This window comes from Chiloscyllium punctatum, chromosome 45 (genome assembly GCF_047496795.1).
Source record: "Chiloscyllium punctatum isolate Juve2018m chromosome 45, sChiPun1.3, whole genome shotgun sequence".
NCBI classification, from domain to species: domain Eukaryota; kingdom Metazoa; phylum Chordata; class Chondrichthyes; order Orectolobiformes; family Hemiscylliidae; genus Chiloscyllium; species Chiloscyllium punctatum.
The window spans coordinates 30,125,781-30,147,042 of record NC_092783.1 but is presented as its reverse complement, the minus strand read 5'-3'; the positions used below and the strand labels follow the sequence as shown (position 1 = coordinate 30,147,042).

Below are 21,262 nucleotides of genomic sequence, written 5' to 3'. Positions count from 1 at the left end.
CCTTTCAATCCCTCGGGAAAGAGGAGTTTGCAAATTCTGTCACTGCCAGTCCAGGAAACAAAGAAATCATAATATTCCCTCCATCTGGCCCAAGTAATACTGCATATTACTCCTCAGGGTCATGACTTCCTGTCCAGGACTTTCATCTGACTGAGCAGAGACCCACGTCTTCAGACATGGGGCATGACATTCCATGAGATGGCAGCAAATGCACTGAAGGATTCATTTGTTTTTGCCTTCTGAGTCACCGCTCTAAATTGTCAATAAGACATTGGATGTGAAAGGCTTACAAAGTTTGTTAGGGGTACCGCCTCCATTCAGAGCAAATGGACAGCACGCTCCTCCCAGTCAGTCCAAACGTTAGCCCTTTTAAAGATGACATTCACCCATCAGCTCTATAGCCACTAATAAAAGTTGCAGCCGGTCCACCAGACCTTTCATTGTGAGGGAGCCTGGAGTCGTCATCACGTTTGGTGAAAGCAGGTGGGCAAGGAATTCTTCTTAGGACTTTCAGATTTATGCAAGATATTTACAAAGTTTGTCCGTTGACCTGCCAAGCCACTGCGCTGTGCGACCAACTTCATTTTCAACATTTGTGGAGCTGAAAAATATCCTTCCATCCGTTTGCATCACACATTTCGCAGTTACTGCATTCTACATCTGGCATATGAAAGGCGCATTGTTCTCATGTCTGGTCAACAGGGGACACTCAGTAACACATGGAATGCTAGGTAAGTGAATAAAAACCGAAAGAACTGAGGATGGTGCAAATCAGAAACAAAAGCAGAAATTGCTCAAAGACTCATCTGTGGAGAGAATTCAGAGTTAATGGTTCGGATTGAGTGACCCTGCCTCAGAACTGATGGTAAATGAGTAAAAATTGTATTCTTTGCAGAAGGTAGGGTGGTGGGGGAGGAGTGGATCAGGTGCAAGCGATAGGTGGGGGCAGAGCCTAAAGAGAGTTGGACAGACAAAGGAATGGATACCAATATGGTTCGGAGTTTGAATAGCTATTATGGGCCTGTTTGTAGATAACAATGGTTTGTGTGCAAAAACATAATACGTCAGGAGTGTGAGGGTTGGTGTAAGGACATGGGAAAGATCAAGGCCTGAAGTTATTGAAATCAATATTGAATCCAAAAGGCTGCAGGTTCCCCAAGTGGAAAATGAGGTGTTGTTCTTCCAGCTTGCACTGAGCTTTGCAGGAGCACTGCAGCAAGCCTGAGATAGAGATGTTGGTGGGCATTTTTCCATCACCAGCCAAACTCTCATGTGGCCTGTGAATCAGTGACAAGCAAAGCTCAGAATGAGTAATGCTTATGTGAAAAAAGTAAAGGGGAATGAAGGATTCAAATCAAAATAGAGTTCGAGGGTGAAAAAAGCACTCCATTCCCCATGGCTCTCACCTTTACCGACAGGCATCAAGAGTATAGATGGACATTGTTACCTCCAGAGACACCCAAACTCAAAGCAGACAGGCAGCCAAAATGATCCCCTCTTTGGGCCGCTGCCTGGAAGTGTTAATGGCCAACTTGGCGAGGGGCAGGAGTAGACCCAAGAGGAGATCCTCCAACCTGCCAGGTACACAAAGATCGGGAGCATGGGGCTGAAGTGGAAACAAAACCACAAAATTGTGTTCTTTAGATAGTTACAAAGGGAGTACAAGTGCCCACACCAAATGCACACAGCATCCACAAACACCACAGCACCGCAAAACAAACTTGGGCTCGGAGTCTGTGAACCAACACAATCTGTGGTTTTATGGGACTACTGTGCGTAACATCCTCCACACCAGATCCCTGATGGAAAGAGGGAGGATTCCCACATAGAGAGTCATCCACTGGAGATTTCCATGCTCGGTGGTGCCAAAACATATCTGAACAGTGGATGAATGAGAAGGGGTTGGTGGTGTGCAGCAGCAGGTCTGTACAGTATCTGTGTTTCACTCGCCATATAACAAAAGGCGAGTGAGGTTATAAGTCAATTTGAAATTCTATTCAAACAGGGGTAAAAGCTGTTGGGGTTCCATCACACACCCAAGCATCCTCCAACTGTGCACAAATTTGGATCCGAGCACCGAAGGTGAAGATGAAGGTGAAGGTGTTGGAGGCAGGATGAAGATTCTGCCAGACGTCCACCTGGTTAAAGGGCTTGACCAAATCCACAACCTCCTCCCCACTGCCAAGCCAGACTGGGCACCACCGTGATCTTTGTCCTCAAAGATGCAGTTGAAATCCCTAGCAAGGATACCACACTGGCCTTTGTTACTGAGGGCAACGTGAGTGGACACTTCTCAGTAGAAGCGTGTTTGCTTTGGTCTGACCATGGGAGTGTAGACGTTCACAAAGCGAAGCACCGTGCCCCCCAGCCGTAACATCCATTGAAGCAAATGGCCTGGCACAGGCCCCGATCCCCAAGATCTCCCACTGAAAATGTTGGGCCAACATAGCCACCCCACCAGATCTGTGAGTGAAATGACTCATGTGGATGCCACCTTCCAACTCCAGGAGCCAGGTGGCTTCGTATCCCGGGGTAGTGTGGGTTTCCTGCAGGAAGCACACTGTGTACCTCCTGTCCAGAAGGGCCGACATTCTGCTGTAGTTGATGTTGAGGCTGGCATGTTAGCAGTAGTGTGCAGACCCCACCAAAACAATTAAAACCATTTACTTGGCAGAATGGGGAGTGGGGTTTAGGTCCCTTGCCATCTTTAGGATTGCACCGAGAGAGTTCTTGAACTGCATCCGATCTTTCTGGCCCAGCACAGGTGCACAGAGAGCAGTGCAGGAAGCCCAGAAAACCAGCTCGAGGATTTTACATTCGTCGAGCAACATGAGGAGGGCAACAGCTGGTTTGTCAACAAATTCCTGGATTTCCATAATGGGGATGAGAGTGAGCATGTGCTCCTACTTTAGAATGTTTACCCCACATTACACAACCCTTAAAGTGCCCCTAAGTTAAATAGCCCATGACAAAGCGTTGCAGTGCCAGAGTCCGTTGCAGTGGACCCCAGATTCGAGAGTGTCTTTGTTGAATTGAAAAAGGCACTTCAAACTATACCTACACTGGGGATTCCGAATCCTAACAAGCCTTTTGTACAAACGGTGGATGAGAAGCGTGGCTGAATGATATCTGTGCTGTTGCAGGATCATGGGGGAGAATTGAGGCCGGTAGCATACGTATCGGCTCAACTAGACCCCGTAGTGGCAGGATTGTCTAAATGCCTGCAAGCCTTGGCTGCAGCTGAGAAGGCTGTTGTAGCATCGAGGGATATAGTCGCCTATGGTGAATTAATCCTACTGTCCCACATGCAGTATCCTTACTGCTTTCCGAGCAAAAGAGAGCACACATGTTGGCCGCACGTTGGCTCAGATACAATACTCTGTTATTGGAGTTGCCTAACATTACAGTAAAGCAATGTAACGTCCTTAACCCTGCTAGCCTTCTCCCATAAAGGAGACAGAGACGCATATGATTGTGTCACTGTAATAATGAAATTTTGTAGCGCCAGACTAGATTTGCAGGATTCACCACTTCAGAATCCAGATATGGATTTTTTTGTAGATAGGTCAGAATTCAGGAGCAAGGAGACAGGCCAAAATTGTTTTGGGTATGCTGTAATGACTATCTCTGAGGTCGTCAAACCGGGATCACTCCCTTCCCATCTGTCTACGCAAGCAGTGGAGCTGATTGCCTTCACTGAGGCGTGTAAATTGGCTAAGGGAAGGACAGTGAATATTTTCACCGACAACAGATATGCATTCAGGGTTGTACATGATTTTAGAACCCTGTGCTTGACTTCTACCGGAGAGCCCATCACACACTGTGGCCTGGTTTCTGACCTCTTGGAAGTGATCCCATTGCCTAAATCAATCACTGTGTGTAAGTGTGAAGCCCACACGAAAAGTAACGATTCCGTTTCTCAAGGCAATGCAAAGGCGGACGCAGCAGCAAGGACAGCAGCACAGCAGCCGATAAGTGATCAGTTTGACATGTGTATCTCAAAAATTTGTACACCAACAGCAGACGTACGGGAGTTACAGTCGCAGGCCACACCGGAAGAAAAGCGTGAGTGGACAAAAGCAGGGTGTAGCATGAGGGAAAGGGTATAGTATGGACCCAATGGGAAACCTTGCCTACCATGATCATTATTTCTATTTTATGCCAAACTGACACACGGTAGGGACCATGTATCAAAAGGGGAAATGTATCATAGTATTTTGGCACACTAGTACGCTAAAGAGTTTCTCATTACTCCCAGAAATATTGTGAACGATATGTTATCTGTGCCACTAATAATGTGGGGAGGTGAATACAGATGAGTCATGCAGCACATCCCAACCTCAAAAACACTTTGAACATTTACAAATTGATGTCATTGAACTAACCAGCGAAGGGAAAAAATATTGTCTGGTAGTTGTTGATATGTTTTCCAAATGGGTGCAAGCATTCCTCACATCTAGACAGGGTGCCAGTGCAATAGCCAAGGCTTTGCTAACTGAAATAATTCCGAGATTGGGCATCTCTGAAAGGCTTAGTAGCGACAATGGGACACCATTTGTCAATAATGCCTTACAGAAGATCAGTGATAATTTGGGAATAAAGATGAGACAACACCGTGCCTACCACCCAGCGAGCAGTGGGGCAGTGGAGAGAGAAAATGCTACCCTAAAAAATAAATTGACAAAATGTTGTGAGGAACTAGGGGTGACATGTACAAAGGCACTTCCGATTGTGCTAATGTTCATGAGATCGAGGAGGAAAGGAAGAGCTAATCTTAGCCCGTTTGAGATTTTGTTTGGTAGGCCGCCCAACACAGGAATTAACCCAAGACCTAAGGTAAGACAGATAACAGGCCACTGTGAGGATGAGATGTTACTGTATAAAACTCTCCACACTTTTGTCTCAAATACAGAATCAAGTGAAAGCAGCACTATCCCAACCAGCAGACGTGTGAACATGGGCTCTGTACAGGCCACACCAGAGCAAGTGACAATACCACCACAAGGCTGTGTTAAAGGTAGGTGTTGTCTGAGGAAAGGCCTGGTGCTCCTTAAGCATTTTTGATGCATAGCTATTCTGGCTTTGTATTTTTTTTTGGCTGTTGTCTTTGTTGTCATAAAATGACAAAAAGGAGGAAATGTAATGGAAACTTAACAGAATTAGCATTTACTGTGAAATCTGAAAGAGATTGCTTTGCTAAATTTAATACTTTTCTGAACTTTTCAAACACTTTTCCTGAATTCTGCAGTCGAGGAGATAGCTTGTCTTTGTTGAACTTTGTAAACATTCAACCTGGTCTTGCAAGCAGTCGAATTCACCAAAAAAGCCAAGGAAAATATCAAGACAGTTATGTCCACAGCAAGGGAATGAGAAAATAAGAACTCAAATGTTTCCCAGCCCTTGTCCTTCAACTTGTGATAAGAATGGTATAAAAGGAACATGTGGATTTTGTTCATGGCCCTTACACAAGGCATTTTTGCCATGTGTATTGGTCCTGCATGCAGAGGGTTAAAAAATAAAGCTTTGTCTTTACTTTTGCTAGCTTTTGAGTCAAGTCGATTTAATTTCCACGACAGTGGACAGCACTAGGGATTCCAAAACCTCGCTGGACATCATATCATCCCCAATTCCCACCACTGAGCCCAAACTCTCCTCGAAGTGGTCATGCTCAGTTACGGGCCCATCCCCCATGGTGAAAGTGGGGGCTGGTCCAGCACTACCAGCTGACATCAAACCCCCAGAGAGCCCACCCCCAGGTTCACTGCAGGAAATGTCCACAGTGCACTCCATCAAGGAATGCTCTCGACCTGGCTCATTGGTTGGCAGATACTCAGTCCTCTCCCGTCCTGACACTGGGATTGCTGGCTGCTCAAAGAAAATATCTACCCCCAGGGCAGGGCACCTGGAAAAACCGTTAATGAGAGAGGAGTGAGGAAGACATCGTCCTCCTCCCCGACAGTCAATGATACAGCAGGAAGCACAATTACAGTGTTAACACCACAGCCAGTGTGGACCTCTTACAGAGTAGAATACTTACAGTGTGGAAACAGACCCTTCAGCCCAACAAGTCCACACCGACCTACCGAAGTGCGACCCACCCCCCTAACACTAAGGGCAGTATTGACATGGCCAATTCACCTAACCTGCACATTTTTGAAGTGTGGGAGGAAACACCCGCAGACAGAACTTTTAGCGGGAATGTGCAAACTCCACAGTCAGTCACCTGAGGCGGGAATTGAACCGGGGTCTCTAGCGCTGTGAGGCAGCAGTGCTAACCACTGTGCCACCGTGCCACCCATACACCAGCATCAGGCCTCACTCCAACCCTTACTGCTCCAAACAGGTCAGGCCACGGTATGAAATGGATAGGTGGCATCATAGGCTCACTCCCGGACAGAACTGTGCCTTACCACGTGACAGGGATTTACTCCCCCTGCAGGGAGCGGCACTTCTTTTTGGTGGATAGATCATTTCCATTTACAATTGATATTGACAAAGAGCAGACGGGATGCATCCAAGATAGTGAAGGAAGTAAGAGTAAGAATATTGCTCGAGTGGGCAGACAAGTGTCAGATGAAATCAGTAACAGAGGAGGCAGAAGTCATCATCTTGATGGGAAGAGCACAGGGAAACAACACAAAATAAAGGCGACATTCCTAACACTCGATTGGTAGGAGCAGGGAGAGTTTGGTGTTCAGTTACAATAGTATACTTAATGGTGGATATACTGTGAATGGACAAGTAAGGAGCGACACATTGGTTAAAAAAAGGAAGAAGACCAGCCCCTCATTTTCGGCTAGGAACTCTACAGCCTTCTCACTCAATATTGAGTTCAATATTTTAACGGTTTGAGGCATCTCCACATGGACTTACCCCAACCCTTACACACAATATTGTATTATCACACAGTCTGCTATTTCACACTGTCCATCCTTAGCTATCAATTATACACCAACAGTTATTTATTCTTCCAGACTGATGGTTCCTTTGTCTATCCACATGGTCTCTCTCTTTGGGCTTTATCTCCACCGATCTTTACTTTAATGCCTCCTCCTAAACTATTTCCTACATTGAAAACCAAACTTTTCCTAGCTACAATCAGCTCTGAGGAAGGGTCACTGAGCCCAAAATCTTAGTTCTGATTTCTCTCCACAGATGCTGCCGGAACTGCTAAGCTTTTCCGGCAATCTGTGTTTCTAGTTTCGATTTCATCAGCAGTTCTTTCGCTTTAATTTTGTTCTCCAACAGGATACACATTAGTCTTGCTGTCAAGGAATAGTTCAATGTTATCTTCACATCATGAGCTTCCTGTCCATGATTTCTACAGATAATAAAAATTCCAATCAATAGGTAACTTATTTACTTACCAACGTCTCTATCGTCTATCCGACACTGTATCTAAGACTCAAGTTCCTGGGAGTGATGATCACCAACAATCCGTCCTAGTCCAACTATATCGATGCAACTGTTGAGAAATCACAACTACGGTTCTACTTCCTCAGGAAGCTAAGGAAATTTGGCACATCAATAAAGACACTTACCAATTTTTATAGATGCACCACAGAAAGCACCCTAACTGGATGCATTACTGCTTGGTATTGGCAAATGCTCTTTTACCATGAGAAACTCTAGACACATGAGAAGTGATTGCTGGGCCTCTTGCTGAGATATTTGTATCATCGATAGTCACAGGTGAGGTGCTGGAAGACTGGAGGTTGGCAAATGTGGTGCAACTGTTTAAGAAGGGAGGTAAAGACAAGCCAGGGAAGTATAGACTGGTGAGCCTGACCTCAACGGTGGGCAAGTTGTTGGAGGGAGTCCTAAGGGACAGGATGTATATGTATTTGGAAAGGCAAGGACTGATTCGAGATAGTCAACATGGCTTTGAGCGTGGGAATTCATGTCTCACAAACTTGATTGAGTTTTTTGAACAAGAAATAAAGAAGATTGATGAGGGCAGAGCAGTAGATGTGATCTACATGGACTTCAGTAAGGCATTCGACAAGGTTCCCCAAGGTTAGATCTCATGGAATACAGGGAGAACTAACCATTTGGATATAGAACTGGCTCAAAGATAGAAGACAGAGGGTGGTGATGGAGGGTTGCTTTTCAGACTGGAGGCCTGTGACCAGTGGAGTGCCACAAGGATTGGAGCTGGGCCCTCTACTTTTTGTCATTTACATAAATGATTTGAATGTGAGCATAAGAGGTACAGTTAGTAAGTTTGCAGATGACACCAAAATTGGAGTGTAGTGGACAGCGAAGAGGGTTACCTCAGATTACAACAGGATCTGGACAAGATGGGCGAATGGGCTGAGAAGTGGTAGGTGGAGTTTAATTCAGATAAATGTGAGGTGCTGCATTTTGGGAAAGTAAATCTTAGCAGGACTTATACACTTAATGGTAAGGTCCTCGGGAGTGTTGCTGAACAAAGAGACCTTGGAGTGCAGGTTCATAGCTCCTTGAAAGTGTAGTCGCATGTAGATAGGATAGTGAAGAAGGTATGCTTTCCTTTATTGGTCAGAGTATTGAGTACAGGAGTTGGGAGGTCATGTTGCGGCTGTACAGGACATTGGTTAGGCCACTGTTGGAATATTGCATTCAATTCTGGTCTCCTTCCTAGCAGAAAGATGTGGTGAAACTTGAAAGGATTCAGAAAAGATTTACAAGGATGTTGCCAGGGTTGGAGAATCTGAGCTACAGGGAGAGGTTGAATAGGCTGGGGCTGTTTTCCCTGGAGTGTCGGAGATTGAGGGGTGACCTTATAGAGGTTTACAAAATTATGAGGGGCATGGATAGGATAAATAGACAAAGTCTTTGCCCTGGGGTCGGGGGAGTCCAGAACTAGAGGGCATAGGTTTAGAGTGAGAGGGAAAAGGTATAAAAGAGACCTAAGGGGCAACTTTTTCATGCAGAAGGTGATACGTGTATGAAATGAGCTGCCAGAGGATGTGGTGGAGGCTGGTACAATTGCAACATTTAAGAGGCATTTGGATGGGTATATGAATAGGAAGGGTTTGGAGGCTTATGGGCCGGGTACTGGCAGGTGTGACTAGATTGGGTTGGGATATCTGGTCGGCTTGGACGGGTTGGACCGAAGGGTCTGTTTCCATGCTGTACATCTCTATGACGCTATGACTCTAGTGTACGAAAGCCATATTCAATGCTAAACTGCTGTACAGTGTTTGTTGGACAAAGGTGGAACCATTATTGTGGCCTATATCTTTCCATCAATTTAAGAACAGCCTGGCTGGAATCACCCACCCAGTCCTTGATCACGATCTCCCATTCAGTCAGGCACGGCTGGTCTGTTTATTTAACCAATCTGCTTATTTCTGAAATCCTGTATGTGTTTGCCAAACAGAATGTTTCTCACTTACAAAGTTTGAATTAGCTTCTGCTGCCCATCCCTTCTCCCAATTCAACATCTTTGGGGGAGATTTTCACATTTCTTTGTTGCATAATGTATTAGTAATATACTTAATCTAATTTAGATATATAGCACCTAATTTAGACCATATTGGAGCCCTGTGCACATCACTGGACACCACATTATGGGATTACACTGGAGGGAGTGTAAAGGAGATTTACCAGGATGTTACTTGAGATGGAACATTTCAGCTATAAGGAGAGGTTTAATAGGCTGTGATTGTCTTCCTGAGAGTAAGATTGAGGGGGAACCTGATTGTGCTTTACAAATTTATGAGGGGCTGAGAGGAGTAGGTCGTGAGAAATGTTCCTCTCACTGGAGGAGACAGTAACCAGGGCTCACAGTTTGAAAATAAGGAGCAGGTGGTATAAAGGAGATTAGAGGATTTTATTTCCACCCCAAATGTGGTGAATATTGAAAACTCATTGTGTATAAGTTTGATAGGTGCAGGAGCAACCAAGACATTTCTGAAGTATTTACATGAGGATTTCAAATCCTATAAGATGCAGGCTGCATACCAAATACTGGAAAATAAGATCAAGATAGAATTTTAGCATGAACACGATCAGCAGGAGGGTCAGTCTCTGTGCTGCAAAAACTCAACGACTGTACATTCCTCCATGAGAAGTGACAAATTCTCGGAGCAAGTTTACTCTAATTTCAGCGTTATATCACTTGATTGGAACAGTAGAAATGTTTTATTTTGCATTTATATTCCCATGGCTCTTTCCAATACTCTATAAAACCTCAGTTAGATGACAATTCTGATTGACATCAAGGACTGTCATCAACAATATTGAATCGCCATAGTCTTACTATGATAAAGGGCTGCTTTCTCATTAGAAACATACAATTGGTGGTGATTTGACATGAGGGTCGCCACCCATCAGGCGAGGTGACAGCTTGAGAAGGAGAGTCATTCATGGTAAGTATGCACTCACAGTAAATCGATATGAACATGTACTGTTTTGATTGGTTATTAAGCATCTCAATTTGAGCATGTTTGATAATGTAGCCATGTGCATTAACTTGGAATGAAAAGGAGAATCAACACTGTTAGATATAGAAAGATTGCGTAATTTTTTTATTGGAAAGTTGTTATTTGTACAACGATGCAAAACCATTGTTTTGTGGAAAACTGGAGGGTTGTGTGCTATCTTTAATTGGTAGACTTCCAAAGCTTGCATGAATGCAAGCCTAGTCAAGGAAATACAAGTGTCCTTTAGTCTTTGAGGGACTGAAGAGCTATTATTGGTCCCCTTTCATTCTTGTAAAGTATCTACTGACAGAAATCCATATCATCAAGGGACATGCTGGGAAATGGATGACACCAAAATTGATGGTGCTGTTGACAGTGAAAGATGCTATCTAAGATTGCAATGGGATCTTGATCAACTGGGCTAATGGGCTGAGGAGTGACAGATGAAATTTAATTTGGATAAATGTGAGCTTGTGTACTTTGAGCAAGGGCAGGACTTATTCAGTTAATAGTGGCACCCTGGGTAGTCCATATAATCCCTACATTATGAACACAGGCCATTTGGCCCAGCAACTCCACACCGACCCTCCAAACAGCATCCTACCCATACCCATATATTTCCCATGGTTAACCACCTAACCTACACATCCCTGAACACAATGGGTAATTTAGCATGGCCAATCCACTTAACCTTCTTTGGTCTTTAGAAGAAAACCTGAGGACCTAGCAGAGGTCCACGTAGACACAAAGAAAACATGCAAACTCCACACAGACTGTCACCTGACAGTGGAATCAAACCCAGGTCCCTGAATCTGTAAGACAGTTTTGCTAACCAGTAAGCCACCATGCCATCCCTGTGTAGCAGAATAGATCGACATAGGAGCTCAGGCATACAATTCTTTCAAAGTTGCATTACGTTTAGATAGGATGATTAAGAAGGTGTCAGCACACTTGCCTTCATTGCTCAGACCATTGAATTTTGGAGTTAAGGGGCCATATTGAGGTTGTACAGAAATTGGTGACGCACTTTTGGAGTACTGTGTACAGTTCTGATCATTCTGTTATATGAAGAATATTATTAAATTGGTGGAGGTTTAGAAAAAAATTATTAGGATGTGGTCTGGACTTGCATTATTTGGGTAGGTGGTATATCCTTGGACATTTTTCATGGAGCACAGGAGTTTGAGAGGTGACCTTATCGAGGTTTATAAAGTCGTGAGGGACATAGACAAGGTGAATAGCAAAGGTCTTTTGCCTCAGGTGGATGGGTTTGAAACTAGGGATATATTTTTAAGGTGAAAAGAGAAAGTTTCAAAATGGACCAGAAGGACAACTTTTTCACACCGAAGGTGGAACTGCCAGAGGAAGTGGGAAGTGCAGGTACAGTCATTACATTATTAGAGGGATATGGACCAAATGCGGGCAAATGGGACTAGTTTGGTTTACACCACATAAATTATGTGTTTGATTTCTATGTGCTTGCTGTAGGTAGACCCATAATGTCCTAAATGAGGGGATTCCAGGATTTTGACCTGGCAACAATGAAGTAAGATGGTGCATGGTTTAGAGGGAAATATCCAGGGGATGGTGTTGCCAAGTATTTGCTGATCTTCTCCTTTTAGATGGAAGTGGTCATAGGTTTGGAAGGTGCTGTATGAGGATCTTGTATAGCAGACACTACTGCTGTTGAGCATCAGTGGTGGAGGGAGCGAATGCTTTTAGATGTGGTGTCAATCAAGTGCGCTGCTTTGTCCTGGATGAAGCGATCAATGGTCAGAGACACAGATTTAAGGTCAGGGTCAGTATGTTTGGAGGGGATATGATCAATATGCTTTCACTGAGGTGCTGGTGGGAGTCTGGAGCTCACTGCCTGTAAGGGTGGGAGACAAGAAGTCCTCACCACATTGGGGAAGTATTTAGATGTACCCTTACCATATCAAAGTAGACAAGGCTTTTGGCTAATTGATACTAAATGGGATTGAATAATTAGATTGTTGTTTTTGATCAGCTCCAATCCAATTCTATGACTATACAGACAAGACAAGTGTGTGATGTGTGTGTGTGTGTGTGAAAGAGAGAGAGAGAGAGAGAGAGAGAAATCATTTAATTCAATGGCGCAACCTCATGTCTGTAATTTGCTGAAGTGGAAAAGGAGGTGTTGATCTTTGGACTTTCCTGGGACACTGAGGTGGGCTTGGGACAAATACAGCATGGAAGCAACAGGGGTGTGTTCATGGAAATTTTAGGGTAACAGAAAGAGCTGGACTTAGAAATTATAATTTGTCAGCACTAATGATATAACATCACAGTTGGAAGCCCCAACAGCTGAGGCAAGAGGTCTCATTTAAACCTCACCTTTCTTCATTTTTTTCTTTATTCATTCATGGGATGAGGATATTACTAGCCAGGCCAGCAAGTTTGCCCATCCCTAATTGCCCAGAGGGCAGTTACAAGTCAACCACATTGCTGTGTGTCTGCAGTCACATATAGGCCAGACCAGGTAAAAATGTCAGTTTCCTTCCCTGAAGGACATTAGTGGACGAGATGTGTTTTTCCAACAATCAACAATGGATTCATGGTCATCATTAGGCTCTTAATTCCACATTTTTGTTAAATTCAAATTCCACCATCTGCCATGGCAGGATTTGAATCCAGTCCACAGGACATTACCTCGGTCTCTGGATTAACAGTCTAGCAATAGTACTGCTAGGCCATCCCCTGCCCTGGCAAAAGTGAGGACTGCTGATGCTGGAGATCAGAGCCTAGATTAAAGTGATGCTGTAAAAGCACAGCAGGTCAGGCAGCATCCGAGGAGCAAGGAAATCGCCGTTTCAGGAAAAAGCCTCCCATCCCCTGCCCAGCACTACAATATCCCAAAACAGGTTCTCTCTTACAAAAATATTAGACATAAAATGTAATATTCAGTAATTACCTCTCTCAGCTGACAATATTTCACTGGAAAGCATTGACCAGAGTTGCTTTGAATCGTGCAAGTCCAGTTATAGCCTCTTCTCTAGATTTCCATTGAAATTCTGGTGTAAATTCCAATCATATCGTATTCAACCACTTATCTTGTGCCAGAATCAGTTCATTCCTGGATTTCTCATATAGGAATATTCCAGCGACTGGGAACCGAATCAGGAGTCACTCTGTCACTAAACACATCAATGACTCTGTCTCAGCTGAAAGAATTACATTCACCAGTGAGATTAGGAGAGATAGGGTGCGGGAGCAAGCTATCCCAGTCTCCTCAACTGCCTTTCCAACTGTTCTGGAATGCATGGATTCTCCCTCTCCATCAAGGGTTGAAGCTACCTCAGAATCTAAGATGGACATGACAGATGTCACCACCATGATGCCTTTACCACTTGAAAAGTAGAATGAATTTCTTCCAAGATGATTTGTGCAGCAAGAGGCAAACTACTGTGCAGCACATGCCACCAGTATCAGAGGGACAGTTCGTGAAACCTGACCCAGTGTTAAAATACCCCAGGAGGAGCTACCAAATAAAGAACCAGCCTATGTCCTCAGACTCAGAGGGGAGTGGGGTTGTGGTTGTAATTAAGTCAGCCAGGTGAATCTCTTAGAATTGGAGTTCCCTGATTGGGACTGTTATTCTGTTCCAATCAGAGAGCCATAGCTTACAGATAAGGAGTGTTAGGCAGGGAGTGGAGTGTATTATTTCTCCCTCCAACTCTATTTTGATTTAGTCCCTACCCTCCCCTTCACTGTTTTGCTCACACAGCATTGCCCTGTGGTTTGAAGGGCAGTGCTTGTCACTGGCCACTCGGGTGTCTTTCCTATCTTCCTGGTGGTGGAAATTGAATAAAGATTCGTGCACTTTGTGTCTTTCACTGTGTCTCACACCTGTACACACACACACCATGGGTGCTGGGGAATAAAAATAAGCACTACCGCACTTAGGCGGTAGTGTGGGGGTTTAAAAAAAAGAAAAAAAAACGAAGACAAGAAAAAGAATAAAAAAAAAAGAAAAAAAAAAGAAAGAAAAAGAAAAAGAAGGAGTGTTAGGCAGGGAGTGGAGTGTATTATTTCTCCCTCCAACTCTATTTTGATTTAGTCCCTACCCTCCCCTTCACTGTTTTGCTCACACAGCATTGCCCTGTGGTTTGAAGGGCAGTGCTTGTCACTGGCCACTCGGGTGTCTTTCCTATCTTCCTGGTGGTGGAAATTGAATAAAGATTCGTGCACTTTGTGTCTTTTCACTGTGTCTCACAAAAAAAAAGAAAAAAAAAAGGAGTGTTAGGCAGGGAGTGGAGTGTATTATTTCTCCCTCCAACTCTATTTTGATTTAGTCCCTACCCTCCCCTTCACTGTTTTGATCACACAGCATTGCCCTGTGGTTTGAAGGGCAGTGCTTGTCACTGGCCACTCGGGTGTTTTTCATATCTTCCTGGTGGTGGCAATTGAATAAAGATTTGTGCACTTTGTGTCTTTCACTGTGTCTCGCACCTACACACACAAACCATGGGTGCTGGGGAAAAAATAAGCACTACCACAGAAAAAAAAAGAAAAAAAAAGGAGTGTTAGCATTTTCTTGTGGTGCAGCAGTAGTGTCCCTACCCCTGGATTGGGCAGCCTGGATTCAAGTCCCATCTAAAAGGGGATCCATGTATGGATCCATTGCTGCAGTTTGGGCCTCCTTCAACTGCTACTGCTGCCACTGTCTTGGCCTTCCCCCCTCTGCTGCTGTTGCCACTACCTGGGCCCTACGCCAGAACACACCTAAAGACTACTGTCTCTGCTTGGGACCTGCTTGTGGTCTGTGGTTTCTTCACAGGGCCCACCTACCTGAGAAATATTGCTGCTGCCCGGGCGTGGAGTTGATTTCCTGCAGAATCTGTCAGCACTAGTCTTCCCTTCCAACTCCAACCTCTTCCCTGGTGACATAGCTGGCCCCAAGTTCACAGGCCTAGCCGTATGTACGCTGGAGCAGCCACAGCCTTACGTCAAAAAGAGTGGTGCTGGAAAATTACAGCCAGTCCAGCAGCATCTGAGCAGGAGTAGGAGAGTCGATGCTTCAAGCATAAGCTCTTCATCACGAACGAGCACGCCCATCCATTAATTCAACCACCTTTTGGTTCCTCAGACAGGGCCGCAGAGTCAAGGCATATCCCCATTCCCAACTTTTGAGGCCTGCAATAAGGCCATGGCCAGTGCGGCTGCCTGTCAGCCATCATCACTTGTGCCAAAATGTACGGGAAGGACATATTTTTGTGAGGTCCGAGCAGGTGGCTCAGTGCCTGCCTCACAGCGCCAGGGAACTGGGTTTGATTCCAGCCTCGGGCAATTGTCTGTGTGGAGTTTGCACATTCTCCCTGTGTCTGTGTAGGTTTTGTCCGGGTGCTCTGGTTTTCTCCCACAGTCCAAAGATGTGCAGGTCAGGTGAATTGGCCATACTAAATTGCCCATAGTGTTTAGGGATCTTTAGGTTAGGTGCATTAATCAGTGGTAAAATGTAGCTTAATAGGATAGGAAATTGGGTCTAGGTGGGTTTCTCTTTGGAGAGTCAGTGTGGATCTGTGGGGCCGAAGGGCCTGTTTCCACATTGTAGGGATTGTATTGTATGATCCTAGGTGGTCCACCTGGCTGTTCAGAAGGAGCTCGTTGTAGGTCGTACATTTTTACTGTTCGATCCTCTGGCAGTCACAGCCCAATGGGTCATGATCTTCAACATCCCACCTTTTTAATACCAGTGAGCGCCTCCCACTCCATCCTCAAATACAGGAGCAAATGCAGTCAGGTGTTCAAACACTCCTCCTCGGAGCGAAGTTCCCTGCCCTCAGGGACTCCTTCGGATGCCTTCTGTTTGCCTTGGGAGGAGGTCACTGAGGGCTCATTTACTGTGTGCCATTAGGGCATGACCTACAGCATTTTCTGGATAGCTGACAGCGTGCAGTGCACCACTGCCATGAGGTGGGACACGTACCTGAAGTCTACCAAGCCCTCATCGGCGGCCACAGATGGAACTGCCACACCTGTCCCCCCCTCCACAAAGCACACTCGGGGGCCCCACAGCAGGAGAAAAATCAGAGGTTGTTGTCACTGCGGCCTCTTGCAGGGATGGGCTGGGTGCCTGCCTGGGAAGAAGGCAGGGGGAAAGCCTAAGGATGTTATGCCCACCCACGTGGATGCATCTCCCTGTACCCCCTCCCCATTGAGGTCACCCCATGCCCCTCCGTGGAATCGGACTCATGCCCTACCCCACCCTGGCGTGATAATGACTCCATAGCAACTCCAGTGTCATCCCAGTGCAGAAACCCTGGTCCTGATCTCCCTAATGTGTGCCCGAGCCGTACCCCCCAACTCCCTTCACAACTGTTCCTGGGATCCCTAAGCTGTCATTGTGCCCCATTTTACCAGACCGCCTCTCTGACTCACTTGATCTCATTGGCTGCGCTGCCAACCATGATGAGTGGCCAAATCTGGGCTCCTGGACTGGAAGCTAGGCCCCTGCCCCACCCACACTCATCTGGCAGAAAATGGGCATGTGACAAAGTGACAGAAACAGCTTTCCCCGTCATTCTCCAGCTAACATTGTGCCTGGAGAGAGGCTGGAGGGAGGCCATGTGAACTCCATGACCACCATCAGGAAAGATGCACCTTTCCCGCATGAGGAGGAAAACCTCTCAGGATGGATAAGATACATTTCCTTACCCACAAGTGAACCTGTGGCAACTCTTGCCTACCTGTACTGTAGCCTGAACTGTCCAGAGCCCCAGGGATTGCTTGGGTTTCACCAGGCCTCAGGGATAAACCAGAGTTCCATGCAGGGAATGATGATACCACTTCCGCTGGCTCATCGTGTGGTGAGTGGCAGGGAGATATTTTCCTCACTTCTCCCTCCCAGACTGTTTTCTCAGAGCAATGGCCATGACAGCAATTATTTTCCCCGAAGTGGCAGGCTTCCTTCTGTCTGGAGTCTCCCCTGCCCAAATGACCCAGAATTATACTCAGCAACAATGGAGTGCACCAAGGATATTGACGCCAGTGATAGTGAGAGTGGTGTCTCTGGGGCTTAGGAGCCAGCTGGCGCCTCCAGACCAACCCCCACCCTCACCATGAGGAAAAGGCTGGAGATCAAGGAAGACCAGCTAGAGGAGGGTTGGGCTCAGTGGTGGATGTTGGGGATGACACGGAGTCTGTCTCCAGTGAAGTTTTAGACTCCTTAGTGTATGCCGACCTGAGCTGCCCCTCATTTCCCCAAGCAACTCCAGGCCTTTATCAACGAAACTCGCATTTGTTGGGATAGTCCAGCTCACGCTCGACCTCTGGAAGATCTTTGAGTTGATCTTCTTGTCAGCCCAGGCTGCACTCCAGGCGGCCGGGCTTCCCCTGGGTGTGACTTAAAAACTTGCTCAGTGCACTTCCAGGGAGGGAGAGGGTTTGTTCTGCCCCATTCCACGTTCTCCCAGAAAATCAGGTTAACGGTTTTTGGGTTGGTTACACACTGCTGCTGATGATGATGTGAGTCAGAACGCAGATTCCAGAACTTCGAGATCTATTCGGATGGGAGGCACACTGTGTGCTTCCGGCAAGAAAGTGACACCACCCCAGGAGATGAAGCACCCAGGCTCCTGGACTGCGGGGCGGGGCGGGGTGTTGGATTTGGGGGAGGGGAGGGAGCGGTGGCAGCAGTCTACTATGAGTCACCTCACCCGCTGTTCTGGCAGGGTAGCTATCTTGTTGGTCCTGCATTTTCATCTGGAGATCCTGGGGGTCAAAGAGCCTGTGCTGTCAACTGCACCTGACAGTGTGGCTGGGGGCAAGGTTCTTCATTTCTTTGTGAATATCTTTGTTTCCATGGTCAGGCTGAGGCAACCATGCTTCTACAGAGAAATATCTACTCATCTCACATTCATCATAGAAGGTCAGTGTGTTGTCCTCGGGGAAGATTTTAATGACATTCTCAAGGGCAGAGCCCATGGCAGTGTCCAATCTGGTTTGGTGCCGGGGAAGAAGTTGGAGAATTTTGTCAAGTTCTTCGACCTGGTGGAAGTCTGGCGGCATCTCCATCCTCACTCCATTGACGTCCTCTTCGTGAGGGTTAGGGCTTGGAGTGTTGAGGATCTACCATCTACACGTTGCACGAGCGTATGCCTCCTGCATTCTAGCAGCCTCCATGCAGCAGGTGCCCTGCATGGACCATCACCTGACGTGGGCTGAACGCCTTACATTCGCGGGCAGGTTTGTGTATGTGTACTGGCAATTTAACAATATGCTGCTGGAGGACAAGCAGTTCCAGGATTCGTTTTGTCGGTTCTCAACTGGCTGGTGAAAGACTGGGGGTTGGGTTTTGGGTCCGGCCCTCCCCGAGGCCGTATTGCGATGTGGACAATGCTCACATCCTTGTTTTCTATCAGGGGTGTGCGAGGAGGTCGACAAAGAGGTGGAAATCCTGGATCGAGAAGTTGGACAAAGTGCTACTTGACCACTGCCATCCAAAGTTTAAAATTGCAGTGCTTGGACCTGATGATGTGTGCAGTTGGAGGATGCTCCAGTGTGTGGTCGAATCCAGTATAAACGGACCCTTGCTCAGACGGGATTTCATGTTGTTCCCGAGGATTCCATACCTTCTGCGGGAGCGGGAGCCGTACAACCTGAGCTCCTCTGAAATCTGTATTGTATTTCTTTTAGAAAGACAAGATAGAAAACTGTATGGATTGCTGCTGCACGCCAGCAACCTTTACTCCTTTATCTACAACCCGGACATGCCTTGGTATTCCCATTTGCTACTGGGCAGTGGGTGACCCAGTGGAGGATTCTGTGTGCTGGAGTCCTTCCTCTTTCCCTTGCAGATCTCGGGTGGAAGGCGTTGCACATAGCAGTCCCATGCAACCGCAGAACGCGGTGGTTCATGGGCTCTCAGACCATCTCTACGTTTTGTGGCACTGTAGAGTCTGTGGGCCATGTATGCATGGAATGCGGGCTTTTGCACTCCATTTTCAGTTACCCTAACTACCTTTTTCTCTGTTTCTCATTGCATGTTATCTCATTGTAAGCTCCTGACTTTTGGGCACTCGGTGTGGAGGGGTACAGGCAGGTCAGAGGATATCCTTTTGGATTTGCTCCTGGGCCTGGCCAAGTTGATCATTGACAGGTCCAGGCAGCAGGCTATGTTCATATCAACAGAGAGTAATTGTCACACTTCCCTTGTTACTAGTTTCCTGGTCAAATGGTTATTTTTCTTGGTGGAAGTATTGAATACAATTTCTTGACCAGTAGTGTCTTTGCTGAGTCCCTACACTTACAAAAGCAAATTCAGAGTCCCCTCAGTTCAGGGGACTGACTCCTAACTGGCTGGTCACAGCCAGTGTACTGTGCAGAAGTAAATAAAGGGAAACTGGCCTCTGTGCAGCTATATCAGAAGAGCATTTTAGGATTCACAGGGAGATATGGTTGGTGAGGGAGCAAGGATTAGAGATGAATTTTGCCAAGGCCAGGGTGGAGTGAATGTCCAAGTAATTTAAGCAAAGACAGAGAAACGTAAATCCATTTCTTGAGCAATCCCCTTGCTTTCACTGAGGATCAGGAGTTGGGGTCAAGACTACCTCTCTCCACCTCAGTTTCAACATTTCAATCTGCTGTTTGAGACTAACTTTAATAAACAGTTTTATTACATACAAATTGAAGTTACAGATACAGTTGGTACAATGGTGCAATCCATCACCAGCCTCAGTCTGTTCCCATAGTGGCAGGATGTTTTGTTGCTGGAAAAAATGAATTGAAATGAGAAAATCTTGAATGGATTGATAAATGAGTGAATTTGATTGATTGATAAATTTGGGTAAAGGGATATTTCAACACATTCTTCAGCTGCTGCCTGAACTTAGCCTGGGTAATGGCATAAATCACGGTATTTGTACAGCAACTGAGGAGCTGCAGCATGAATCCCAATTGCCGCACCAACATTCGTAGCTGCATAGAGGTGTACCCAATCCACTTCAATCGGTACCATATTGAATACACCATTAATGTTGACCATAACAGGATGATATTGACGGAGATCACAAACAGTAAAATTATGGATTTTTTCCGAATTTGCATTTCTCTGTCATAATGAGTGTCCCTATTGCTCTGAGCCCAGAGTCTCCTGCGGGCTCTGCTGGTCACTAAAATGTGTCTGATAGTGAAAACGTTGAGTAGCAGAATCAGGAGAAATGGGAGACCAGGGGTTATAATGTGGTGGAGGAACTCGATTATGACCCAGACCAGAGAGGAACGAACATCCATTGTTACCTTACAAAACCAGGGGATGTTCCCCAGGGTGTACTGAGATGTGAGCATAAAATACCAGAAAATATTCTTTAAATGGCTCAGCACAGTCACTGTTCCCAAAACCACAGCTGCTGTTTTCTCACTGCAATATTTACTTTTCAGCTTCTGGCAACAAATGGCCACAAATCGATCGAAGGTGAAAGTGACGGTGAACCAGACAGAACAGTCAGTGGCTGCATAAAGCAGGATGGCGTGGACATTACACACGGGGATGTACTTGATGAAATAAAACTGATTCTGATACATAATTGGAATGTGTCTTAACACCAGGTCGAGGATAATGACCAGTAGATCCGCCACTGCCATGGCCCCCAGGTAACGTCTGACACATGGAGACAATCCACAATCTTTATAAAGCAGGATGAAGATCGTCACAACGTTAACTGTCAAGAGGAAAAACAAACAAATTATAATCAGCCTAGATGCAAAATTATTGGTTTGATTGAGGACAGTGTAAAGTTTTCAAATGAGTCACTGTATTCAGAGATTTATTGAAACATATAAAACTGAATTAACAACTGATATGCTCTGAACTGCTTACAAAATGCAATGTAAAA

At 45.8% G+C, this 21,262-nt stretch overlaps 1 long non-coding RNA gene across 1 annotated transcript in view; it reads left to right on the top strand.

Moving 5' to 3' along the window:
* LOC140467096 (uncharacterized) overlaps nt 1-21,041 on the top strand; it is a 47,404-nt gene extending 26,363 nt beyond the window's left edge. Inside the window, exons 2-3 of the long non-coding RNA XR_011955342.1 lie at nt 4,913-5,017; nt 20,808-21,041. This is a non-coding gene — a long non-coding RNA (uncharacterized lncRNA). The remainder of the gene's footprint in view (nt 1-4,912; nt 5,018-20,807) is intronic.
* The last annotated feature ends 221 nt before the right edge of the window (nt 21,042-21,262 follow it).